The sequence below is a fragment of the Lathamus discolor genome, chromosome 13, assembly GCF_037157495.1.
Source record: "Lathamus discolor isolate bLatDis1 chromosome 13, bLatDis1.hap1, whole genome shotgun sequence".
NCBI classification, from domain to species: domain Eukaryota; kingdom Metazoa; phylum Chordata; class Aves; order Psittaciformes; family Psittacidae; genus Lathamus; species Lathamus discolor.
The window spans coordinates 7424059-7435080 of NC_088896.1; positions in this window are offsets into that span (position 1 = coordinate 7424059).

Genomic DNA, 11022 nt, shown 5'->3' on the forward strand with positions numbered 1-11022 from the left:
TCTAATGGCAATGCACCGTGCTGCTTATTTGCCCAAAATCACACTGTGTTAAGTCTGTGCTGGTGTGTGAAATTCAGCTGCCTCCCCAGTCAAGTACATGGGTAGCAGAGCATCCTCCCAGCTCTCCTGCCCACTGGGTCATGCAGCCTGGGAACACTGCTGTGGAGCCTGTTTCTTTCTCCCTGCAGGAAAACAGGTCTCTGTTCCTCTGCTTCTACCAAAAAAAGTTCTCAAGCAGTAGCAGTTTTGTTGACTTTATGAGTTAGGTTTCATCTTAGTTTGAGTATCTGCATACAGAAATAAGGAAAGATCTAATGGCAGTATTGTTTGACTAGGTGACTTAGAATATTAGCGTTTTTCTGAGGAATAACTCATGGCTTCTTTTGAAATTTGATTCATGAATTTAGTGCAGAATGACCTATAATTTTAGAACTCACAAGTCCTTTTCCTTGGTTAACTTGACATCGTAAAAAGACCTTCCAGAAACAGCTACGGTCTCACTATGTAAATCAGGGTCTTCTGAAGTGGCTTAAGTTGGGCCCCCATATAATGTCAAAAATAGTTTCACAAAGCTAGATGATTATCCTCAGAAAATTCTACATGTTTCCTCTTTGAGCTTACTTACAGAATACTGTACAGAGATGGCTATCAAGCTGCAAAAGAAACCAAGTAAATGAACATATTACAGCTATTAGGTAGCTTCAGGAAGCATAACAAAAGGTGAAATAAAACACAAAGTGGTTTATAATACACAGCACAGTTTCTTAGCCAGTCATGGTTATTTACTCTATAAAATATACCCTTGATGTGGCAAAGAAACTAATGGGTTGAGTTACATATTTTTAGACTGCGTTCTGTGCTTTAGTAATTTTAAGAGAAACTATCGAGGAAGAAAGATATGATGAGAAAACTCTTAAGCCAAGTATGAATCCGGTGTATTAAAATAACTTAGCATGCTTTGAGGGATGTTTTTTGCAGCAGGAGTAGGTAATCAAGATATTCTGCTATGCAAAGTGGTTTCTTTTAAAGAAGGAAAGAACAAGAAAAAATTTGTGTAGGGAGAACATTAAACTTCTGCTTGACATATGATGGTTTCAAAGCAAGTAATAGGCAAAATTTATGTGATTAATATTCTTGCTTTCATGCTACACTCTATGTCCTGTGACCAAAAAATTGGAGAACATTTTACACACCATTATGCAGCAACATAAGAGCAGGGTCTACATTTTTTTGAAAGCTTGTGTATCCACTCTTTGCATTTTTTATTCCTTTTATGTACTGCCCTGGGACATAAAAATACACCATATTCCCTTTATAGTTGTATAAATACTGGAGGTTAAATTGTACAAATGGTCTATGTCTAAACACTTGATATCAAATCTGTGCAGCTTACTGAGGAAGAGGCTTTAAAGAATCAAATAAATCTCCTTGTGTGCCCATGTATTGATATAGCCTGTCCTTACATGCTGTGGACGTACAGGATCTGCCAGGCAGCAGCTACTGCTGTGTCCAACTGGTGTGTATGTATTGACTTAAGGATGCCATGAGGTTTAGAGCAGCAAAGCAGAAGCGTGATGCATGAATGGCTATGTGACATTTTAAAAACCCACTGAGCCTACACAATCCTTACTTCAATAAATAAGAAATTTCTGCTTTCTGTAGTAAACAGTTACTTTCCACAAATAACAAGGAGTCAAGATCCATGGAAAATTTGACTGCACTTTGCTCACAATTTCCAAACTTGTTTTTAGAAATCATATTGGTGGGAGAGAAAATTAATGCTGCAGCCATTGTGAAGAGTGCAGGGTAATAGCAAAATAAAATGCTCTGTTCAAGAAAGAAGTCCAAAGATTTACAGTTACCTGAGTTATGAAAGTGTCCTTGAAACTTGCTCTCTGTGGGAAATGATCTGGGAGTATGTTCTTTAACAATTCTTTCTGGTATTTTTACTAAAAAGTCAGCATTGGGCTTAACTGATAACTTCTCCTCAGTGCATACATATGGAATAATGTGATTAGTTACCCTATTAGTTAAATTTTTATTAGTTATCTAAATTTCACATATTTTCATACGCAAAATCCTTTTGCTATATCCTCCTAGTAATTACTATATGTATGTATTTACATTATGGAGGATCAAAGCTGCTGCAGGACAGCTTTTTGCAGCTTGAATATTGCTTTTCTTAAAAAACAATTGCACATGCAAGCATTAAAAGAATTAAATTGCCCTCATTACAGTGGGACTGCACTGAACAATTTTCATTTACAAAACTAACAATTTCAGTGCTGTTCATGAGTTGTGGGTTTAAACATAACTGATTTCAGTTGGTTTAGAAAGTAATTTTATGCTCTTTTTAAAACAAGCAACTTCTTCATAATGCTAATAACTAGGATCAGACTCTGACCTTATAATGATTTGCTTTACTTGTTTATGGATTATTGCTAACCTAGGACTTGCAGTAAACTTCCTTTATATGTACTTTATAAAAAGTTGCATTTATTTTTATTTTAATCAGTTCTTCTTGTCAGATCAGGAGCAAAACAGAGCCTAAACTGTATAGTTTCTGGAAACAAGAAGCAGTGAAGTTCCCAGCTCTGGTAGCAGCTCTTGGAAGGATTCCTTTTGATCTAATTCAGAACTAGGTTACGGGGGGGTGCATATGCATTTAGAGCTCTTGGAAACCCTGTGATGCTCGAAATCCAAATCCTACTGCCAGTAATTAGCAAATCAATCCATTCCCTCCTCAGGTAAAAGAGGTGGTGTCCATATCCTGCGATTCAGGATCTGGCCTATCATTTAATCATTTAAACCAGAATAAAATTGTCCTAATTTTGAGCAGCCATTTGCTATAGGAACTGCAAACTTCAGTATTTGCTGTACTTCAGTGCTGCTGATTCTGTTTTTCTGTATAAATGAGCCCAAGAATTCAGGTTGGAATAGTCAGAAAAAGAAGCACAAATTCATTTCAGTATCTGATACCACCAAGCAGCAAAGGGTTTTCAAATCTTGGTCAAGAGGGGCCCTTATGACTCTTGGATCCAGCCTCTGTCTTCTCTTCCTACATTACAAGAGTTCGGTTGTCAGGTTGTGGTACTGACGTTTGGGGGAATAAAATTGATTTTACCCTATTTTGAAAACAGGGATATGAGGATAAAGGGAGATGTTGAAGTAATTCAGTGCTCTAGGTGAAGTTTCAAGGGGAATTACCTTCTACTTTCCCCCTGGTAACAATGCAGACTCAAAACGCATTATTCCCTTTCATATGTGAGTTTAGCATGACACATAGTCCAACCAAAAACCCACAACGCATCTATGATTTATTTAGCTGAGATCAAAGACTTAGAGCTGCAAAGAATCTAATTAAAATTTGATGATGCAGCAGGCAGGCTACATCTATTATTTAATTTGGAGGTTGTGATCTTATACAAAATTAGCTTCCAGATTTCACTTACACTCTTGGGCTGCAAATATACTTGTACTCAATCATTTTGATATGGAGTTGAATCACCGAAATTTCACAACAGATACTCAGATGTCCCATGTGGAATTTGTTGTCAGGAAAGGAGATAACAAATTCCAGCTTTGGACCAGCTCAAATAAGTTTCTGACCACATGTGTGCTTAGCACAAGCACAGCTCAGCTTGGTTTGCTTGAAGGACCAACTTGAAAACCTGACACGAGACAGATTTCACAAGACAGAACAGCACAGAATTATATAAGAGTCTAATAAATAGACTCTTTCCATTTCCTTTTTTTGGTTTAAAATAAGAGAAAGCATGTCATTTCTGTAGTCTCATTGATAGAAGACTGGGGAAGAAATTACTAAAAGAATTTTAATGGAAAATTGTTACAAATCAACCAGGTTATGCAAACACTCCCTTATAAAAGTGAGAGTGCCTGAAGGTGATGGTTTTGGCTGACCTTGCACCTAAGTAAAACAGCTCTGGAGAATGCACATCGCTTTGCTAATAGATACAATCTCCCCAGGGAAGTGGTTGACTCCACAACTTTGGATGCTTTTAAGAGTTGGCTGGACAGGGTGCTGGGAATCTCGTCTGGGTCATGCTTTGCCTGGAAGGTTTAACCAGATGATCCTTGAGGTCTCCTCCAACCTGTGATTTTGTAATTCTATGATACAATTTCTGCATGTGGGTACAGTGTATTCACCTAAGCAAGACTCATCTTTTGTTACACAGTAGCAATCCCAGCCCATTTATCTAATTAGGTATGTGATGCTGAAGCTAAAGTAGAAGCAGGTTCCAAAAGCCTAACTGATGCATGAGGAGCAGTCTCTGTGGAACAGGGATGTCCACGCTCCCTGTAGCCTTGCACTCTAGGTCACAGAATCACAGAACGGTTTGGGTTGGAAGGGACCTTAAAGCTCATCCAGTTCCAGCCCCCTGCTATGGGCAGGGACACCTTCCAGAGCAAGTTGCTCCAAGCCCCATCCAACCTGGCTTTGAACACTGCCAAGGATGGAGCACTCACAACTACCTTGGGCAACCCATTCCAGTGCCTCACCACCCTCACAATAAAGAACTTCTTCCTTATATCTAACCTCAATCTCCCCTGTTTATTTTATAATCCATTACCTCTTGTCCTATTGCTGCAGTCCCCAATGAAGAGAAGCATGAGTCAAGTATGAACAGTCAGGCATGTGCTAATTGTTCCCTGTCAACCCACCTGTGCCCATCTTCAGAATTAATATCGTTTTGATGTCAACAGTGGGATTTTTTCTGAAGTTATCAACCGGACATTTTAGTTCTGGATATCTGTTCCACTGCTGATTTAAGTGAAGTTCCTTTACAGCACAAAAAAGCAGCATTCATATGGCCGGGCACTGCTTTTATCTTAGAAAGGGCTAGTGAGAAAGGTGGCTGCTGCTGCTTCCTAACAGAAACTGATGTCTGACTGCAGGAGTATTCCTGGTCCACTCATTTGTGCAGCTGCATGGGAATGGGAACACGCTGCTATAAACCAGCTCTGCATCTTTCAGGTGACAAGGAAAAAGCCTTACCTGTTCTAAGCTGAAGACTTCTACTTACTCTTCTGCAGCCAGGGCAGCGATGGTGATGACTACAGAGAAGGAACAGCAGGACTCTTGCCGCGGAGGTTTAGGGAGGAGAATGGAAAGTAGGCTGAAATATTGATCCCACTTTCTTTAATGCCTTTGCTGTTTGGTCTGGGAATTTGTTGTGAAATACAGATGTACACTGCCAGAACCCACAGGGCTTATTCGAGATTTGGTACCTTTGCCAAGTGCATCAAGGGAGTCTGGAGAGAATGTCCGTCCTTAATTATGTTCTGAGATACTCCTCCGTCTCTCATTTCTTTTATGACCGCTGAATGTGTTTGCACTTCTCTCTTTTGAAGGTACCCAGTGGTCTAATTTTGGCTTTTTTCAACTAAAAAACAGAAACACCACAACAAAATAAAACCTCGAGATTATGTGGTATCTATTTTTTTGTTCCTTTTAATAACTAAGGTAGAAAGCAAGCTTTTCATGCTGCTGTTCTATTTTATTCACTATGGAGAAATTATCCCAAATGTATCACAGACAGATTAAAAGAAGGTTCATTGATTGTATCAATAACAACCACCAGGTTCCAGATTAACCTGCTTTGGTGTAAATTTGGATTTGGATATTTGGGTACTTAGCATAGAGTTATGAAAACTGGCAGTCTGAGGATGATTTTCCTAATTGGCAGATGACTGAGTCTATTATTGGTGAAATACACGCAAATGATTGAAATGAGACGTTAATAATGCAGAGTGGGCCTAAGATGATACATACTTTTGATTACCGTTCTGTTTGGGTTTTTTAATATTAAACTTAATCAAAGAAAAAACAAATTTCAGTTAATGAAAGGAAGAAAAATGTGATCCAAATCTTTAGGGAGTTACAACACTTAATTGGATTTCAAGTACTGTAGCTACATTCTGAATAGTGTTCCATTTTTGTTTCAGGATTACAGCTGTTTAGTTCCATTAGCCTTAATGTACAGGGTCAGCTTTTAAATTATACTGCATTAGTCTACTGGTTTCTTTTGCTTCATTCTTTCTCTTTTTCCTACATGGCTTCTCTCATAGCAATGACCTACCTTGGCAGAGGTCGCTTGTCACAGCCACGAGAGAGCTGCCACTGGAACTGACAGTCCTCTCTCTTCCTAATGATTCCTGTCTTCCTTCCGAGCCTCCAGAGTGTCACCAAGAAGTTAAGAGCTCTGTCTGTGCCTCTCAAAACAACAAGCTGAAGCTACTATCTGCTTGTTAAAATCAGTGTTTACCAACCGCCTTCCAACTGCACAAAAAGATTGAAGAACTTTAGTTGGCAGCACTCAATGAATGTGATTCAGCAGATCCTTAGGGTTTATATTAGATTCCAGATTAACAAAAGACATTATTAGGTGCGATGCTGGGATAAATTTATATTGTACAGGAAGCATTTTCAGTGTTGGGAAGGAGAGGTTCCTAAGCAGGACAAGTTATTTGCAAATGCTAACGTGAATAGCTTAAAAACACAGTTGTGAAATGTAAGTGGAATTGGGTGACAAAATCCAAGTGCCTATTATGGCTTCCACATAAAGGGATTCATTAAAAGAATTGACTTTCCTTCTTCAGGGCTTGTTGCCATTCAGTATGATGGGTTCAGGCAGACAAAAACCAAGCACTCTGCTGAATCCACTTTTTGACACGTATTAAAAATCTGGCGTGTTCACCGGGTTTGAATTGTGAATAGTTCTTCCTTTTGGAAAGAAACCCTTTTTGTAGTGAAAAACTGGAATAATAGATTAGGATGACTTCGCCATTCATTTATATTTCCTGCTTAATTGTAAAACTATGTAATAGCACACACAGCAGGTTCATTTCACTTAATTCTACCCTTAGATTTCCACTGCTTTAAAGAAACTCATTCTACCAATATGACTAGGAATAAACCCAGGTAGCAATGAGTTACACCAGCACTATGGGAGCTCCAATCTCTAGAGGCAACATTTAGTTTACCCTAAGTTTTAAAAACGTGTCAGCATTGTTTCTGTTTCAGAGAAACACCCAACGCTTCAGTGAACCTGACATCTTCTGGAGCTGACCCTATTAATTATTTTTGACTTACTGTGTACTATACATCCACAGGGATTTGCAGAGGATCAAGTACACTATTGCCAAGGGCTTTTATTTCTCTTTTAAATTTACTTGTGTGTACAAGAGAGTTTACATGTAAAACTATCTATTAGTGGATGCTATGCGATAGATGGGTTTAGAGATATAAATGCATCTGCCCTCAGGGAAAGCATGCGTAGCAGATTAATAAAATGCACTGTAAATTTTGTATCTGCTGCTCAAATATTCAGACAGGATATAGACTGCCTATGCACAATAGCTCATTTTACTGCAGATCTTAAAAGAGCAACTTCCAAGGTCAAGCCTGGAATACATTCCTCAACAGAGAGGATCAAATCCTGTTCTCAGGTATGCAAATATCAAATCTGAATTCTTACTAAATCTGAAAGACACACTCTGATTGACACTGGTGGCACAGAATGCAGAGTCTCTCCCTCTGATATTGTTTGCTCTCTGGAGACCACTGATGTTGAGAGGTGCTAAAGTGAATGGCACATTAGTTACAAAGCAAGAAAAAAGTTAAAAATGGTTGGGGCCGGGAGAAACTAACAGAGATGCTGAGAAAAATCATCCTTTTTCTGATTCTTTTTGTTATTCAAGAGAGAAAAGATGTAAACAATACGAAGGAAAAGAGAGGGAAAAGGCAAAACAATAAAATTGTGCCTTTGTACAACAAAAAGTCATTTCCCCATTGCCCACACATGCCCAGGTCTTAAGCAAAGTGCAGAATGTGTTGCTCCATGTAGTGAAAAAAAAAAACGAGGTAAAGAGTTTGGGGTTTGGTTTGTTGGGTTTTTTGGGTTTTGGGGTTTTTTGGTGTTTTTTTTTTTTTTTTGGGGGGGGGGTGTAAACCCATGACTTCTCAATAGATTTTGTCAGAAATTCAGCTGAGATTTAAAGCTCCATGTTAAAGGCAGCTGGTTCTGAGTTTAAAGCCTAGCCAGACAATCTGTCTAGGTCTGGTCCCTCACAGGCCATACCTGCATATGAGGATTTGGTATAGAAGGTGTCAAAAAATTTATTGACAGTTCAGGAATTGCCTTGTCATTGTCAGACAGTGTTGATTTCTGTTGCGAGACTGAACTGAGAACAGAGTAAGGGAGTGCTATTCTCTGAGTGATCCAATACTTAGCACTGTAAGATCTGCTTTTATGTGTGTGTGTTGTGGGCTTTGTTGGGTTTTGTTTGTTTTAATTTTGGGAGGCTTTTTTGCTTTTGTTTTTTTATATATTTTCTATTTCAATTGAGAAGTCCTGATGTACCTGCGTGACTCCTCAGTTGCCAAGAATGTGGGAGTGTAAATGAGAGTGTCAGCATGAATGTGATGAAACAAGACTGACTCCTGGAGGAATATAGTCTTGCAGCATAGGCTACAATTTTACAGCCTGCTCTCTGGACAGTCGAGTTTTACTATTTGAATCTGATCCCAGTATTGGATCACCATCTTTTAGTTGTTCTTTTGTTTCTCTGTAAACCACCATTTCCACCTCTGAACATTATGCAATTCAGCATTTATATGAAATGACCTCTGTAAGGGCTATGTTTGCTAATGGTTACCTGTAGGGCTATTTGACTGTACCTGAATTTCACCCTGCACTCAGAAGAGAGCAATGATAGTTGAGTACAAGTGGAAGGAAAACATGGCTTTTTAATGGCATCTTTATAACCAACTGGAGGAAACATAGAAATGGCATTGAAGTAAATGCAATGTCCTTGCAACTAATTATATGATCTCCTTTGTGTGCTGTACTGTGCGAGATGACAGTACAAGGTGATACTACAGAAGGTGCACTAAGCCATGCTGCTTTCAGAGATGGTGAATTAACTGAGTAAAGTATAACCTCCCTGGGCTTATTAATAAGCTCTACAGAGAACCCCAGCATTACACAAGTTAGTCTGTTAACCCCTGCAAACTGGGAGGTGAACAGTTTTTAACCAACATCAGGCTGCTGTTGACAAGAGTATGGAACAGGGAAGAGTTCCAGACAAAGCAACAGCCAAGTCTGGGTTGTGTTTCATTGCCTGTGCTCTCCTGCCTTTCTTGCCAAGCTTCTGAGTAGAGGAGGTTTCACCCCAAAAAAGTTTCAACCAGTAAAAATGATGGTAAAATAGGTTACAGAAAAAAAGACTGCTGAAGAGATGCATCTGAAGTATTTAAATTAGTTGATGGATCTTCTCCGAATCCATAGGAATCCCTACTACAGACACTCAGGAGATACGAGCTATACAGAGCAATATTGCTAGCAATCAGACAGCTTCCCACCAAAAAGAAGTCTCAGCTAGATTAGAAATTCCTTTTAATCTTTCATATACTCTGAGGCTTTTTCTCTGGCGCTTGTCATGAATGTTGGGTTCTTTTTAAACCAAGAATGAGGTATCAGCAAAATGTTGCCATTAACACCATGTGAATCATTGTTTTAAATGCAGTGCCGGCCTTTAAATGAAATTAGGTTGGCAAACAAACAATTTGTGCTTTTTCTTGGCATTTTCCTTTCGAAATGTACCAACTCTCCCCCTTGCTTTACATCAAATGTTTGGTTTTGGAATGTAGTTATTTTTGTTTGGGATTTGTTTAATGCTTTAATTAGGGACATGTTAAAATTTACATAAAGCTTTATTTTTTTTCACTGCAGTGATTTTTTTGTTGTTTTTTTTTTTTTTTTTTGGGGGGGGGGGGGAGGGGGGTGGTTTGGTTTTTTTAATGAATGCTTCAGCTGAAAGAATTTGGAGCAAACTTTCCAAGATTCTGAAACATGCATTTTTTAACTGAAGGCCCAAACTGAATGAACAGAGTGACAGACTGATTCTTCAAAGACCTATGCATGCAATCTTTCACTTCAGATTCAGCCCTACTTTCTGCTAATGGGATTTTTGGAGGCTCAGCATTCGTGTATGTCAGGAGTGGGTCTAACTGCAACAAAAGATTTAGCATCACACTGTTTGTGGGTTAACAGAAGTCGGTGATTCTGTCTTCATCCCAACTTCCTAAAGGACAAGTGACATCCTGAACTCAGCAGCATGACTAGAAAGAGGTGACAAGAAGGAAAGGGGCAAGCCAGGTGAACTTAAGAATTCATCTTGACTCTGCCGTCCTCCCTAAGCATGACTGCCAGTGATGTACTGTGTCTTCTTCAAGGAGGACACATTGGCCACGGGTGATTTCCATCACTTAGCAGACCTGTGGCTGGACATGAAGTTCTGCCCTATACTTTCTGCAGTAATTCGGGAGATTCTCCTTACATCTGCTAAGGCCGGTGCCTTGAACACAGAAGATAGGAGCAATAGGCATTCTTTTTTTTTTTTTTTTCCAATTTGTTGCAAATTTCCCACCTTAACTCAGATGAATGTCACACAATTAATAATCACCAGTAATAAACAGGATGGTTCAATTATTTGATGTCATTGATATTGACTGCTCAATTTAATTTGCCTGCTTCATAGTATTTGGTAAGAAAACACAAGCTGAGCCACAAGAAGGTAGCAGTACTGTGAGGCTGTGCTAAAATCGTCAGAGGCTGGATCTGTTCTTTACTGACAGGGTAATTTTTCTTGCTGTCAGCAGCTGCAAAAGTGTTTAATTTTATTGATTCTTTATTCATTTTTATAATTTATACCCTTTATGTGCCTCTCCAATGAGATTGTTTTCCTTGTGATGCATTCCCATGCAGATAAAAACAGCTCCACCTCCATAATTAGCATGTAGATAATTTTCTCAATACAGAAAATCGGATGCAGAGCAATATTCTCAATAGAATAGTGCTGTGCATCCAGATTTTGGTGACATTTCTACCACACTGTGGTAGAAATATCACCAAACCAGATGAAAGTTGATAGAAAACATACCCACCATCCCTCTTTCCACCCACCTTCAACCCCCTCCCCCCCCCCCTTTAGGATTCT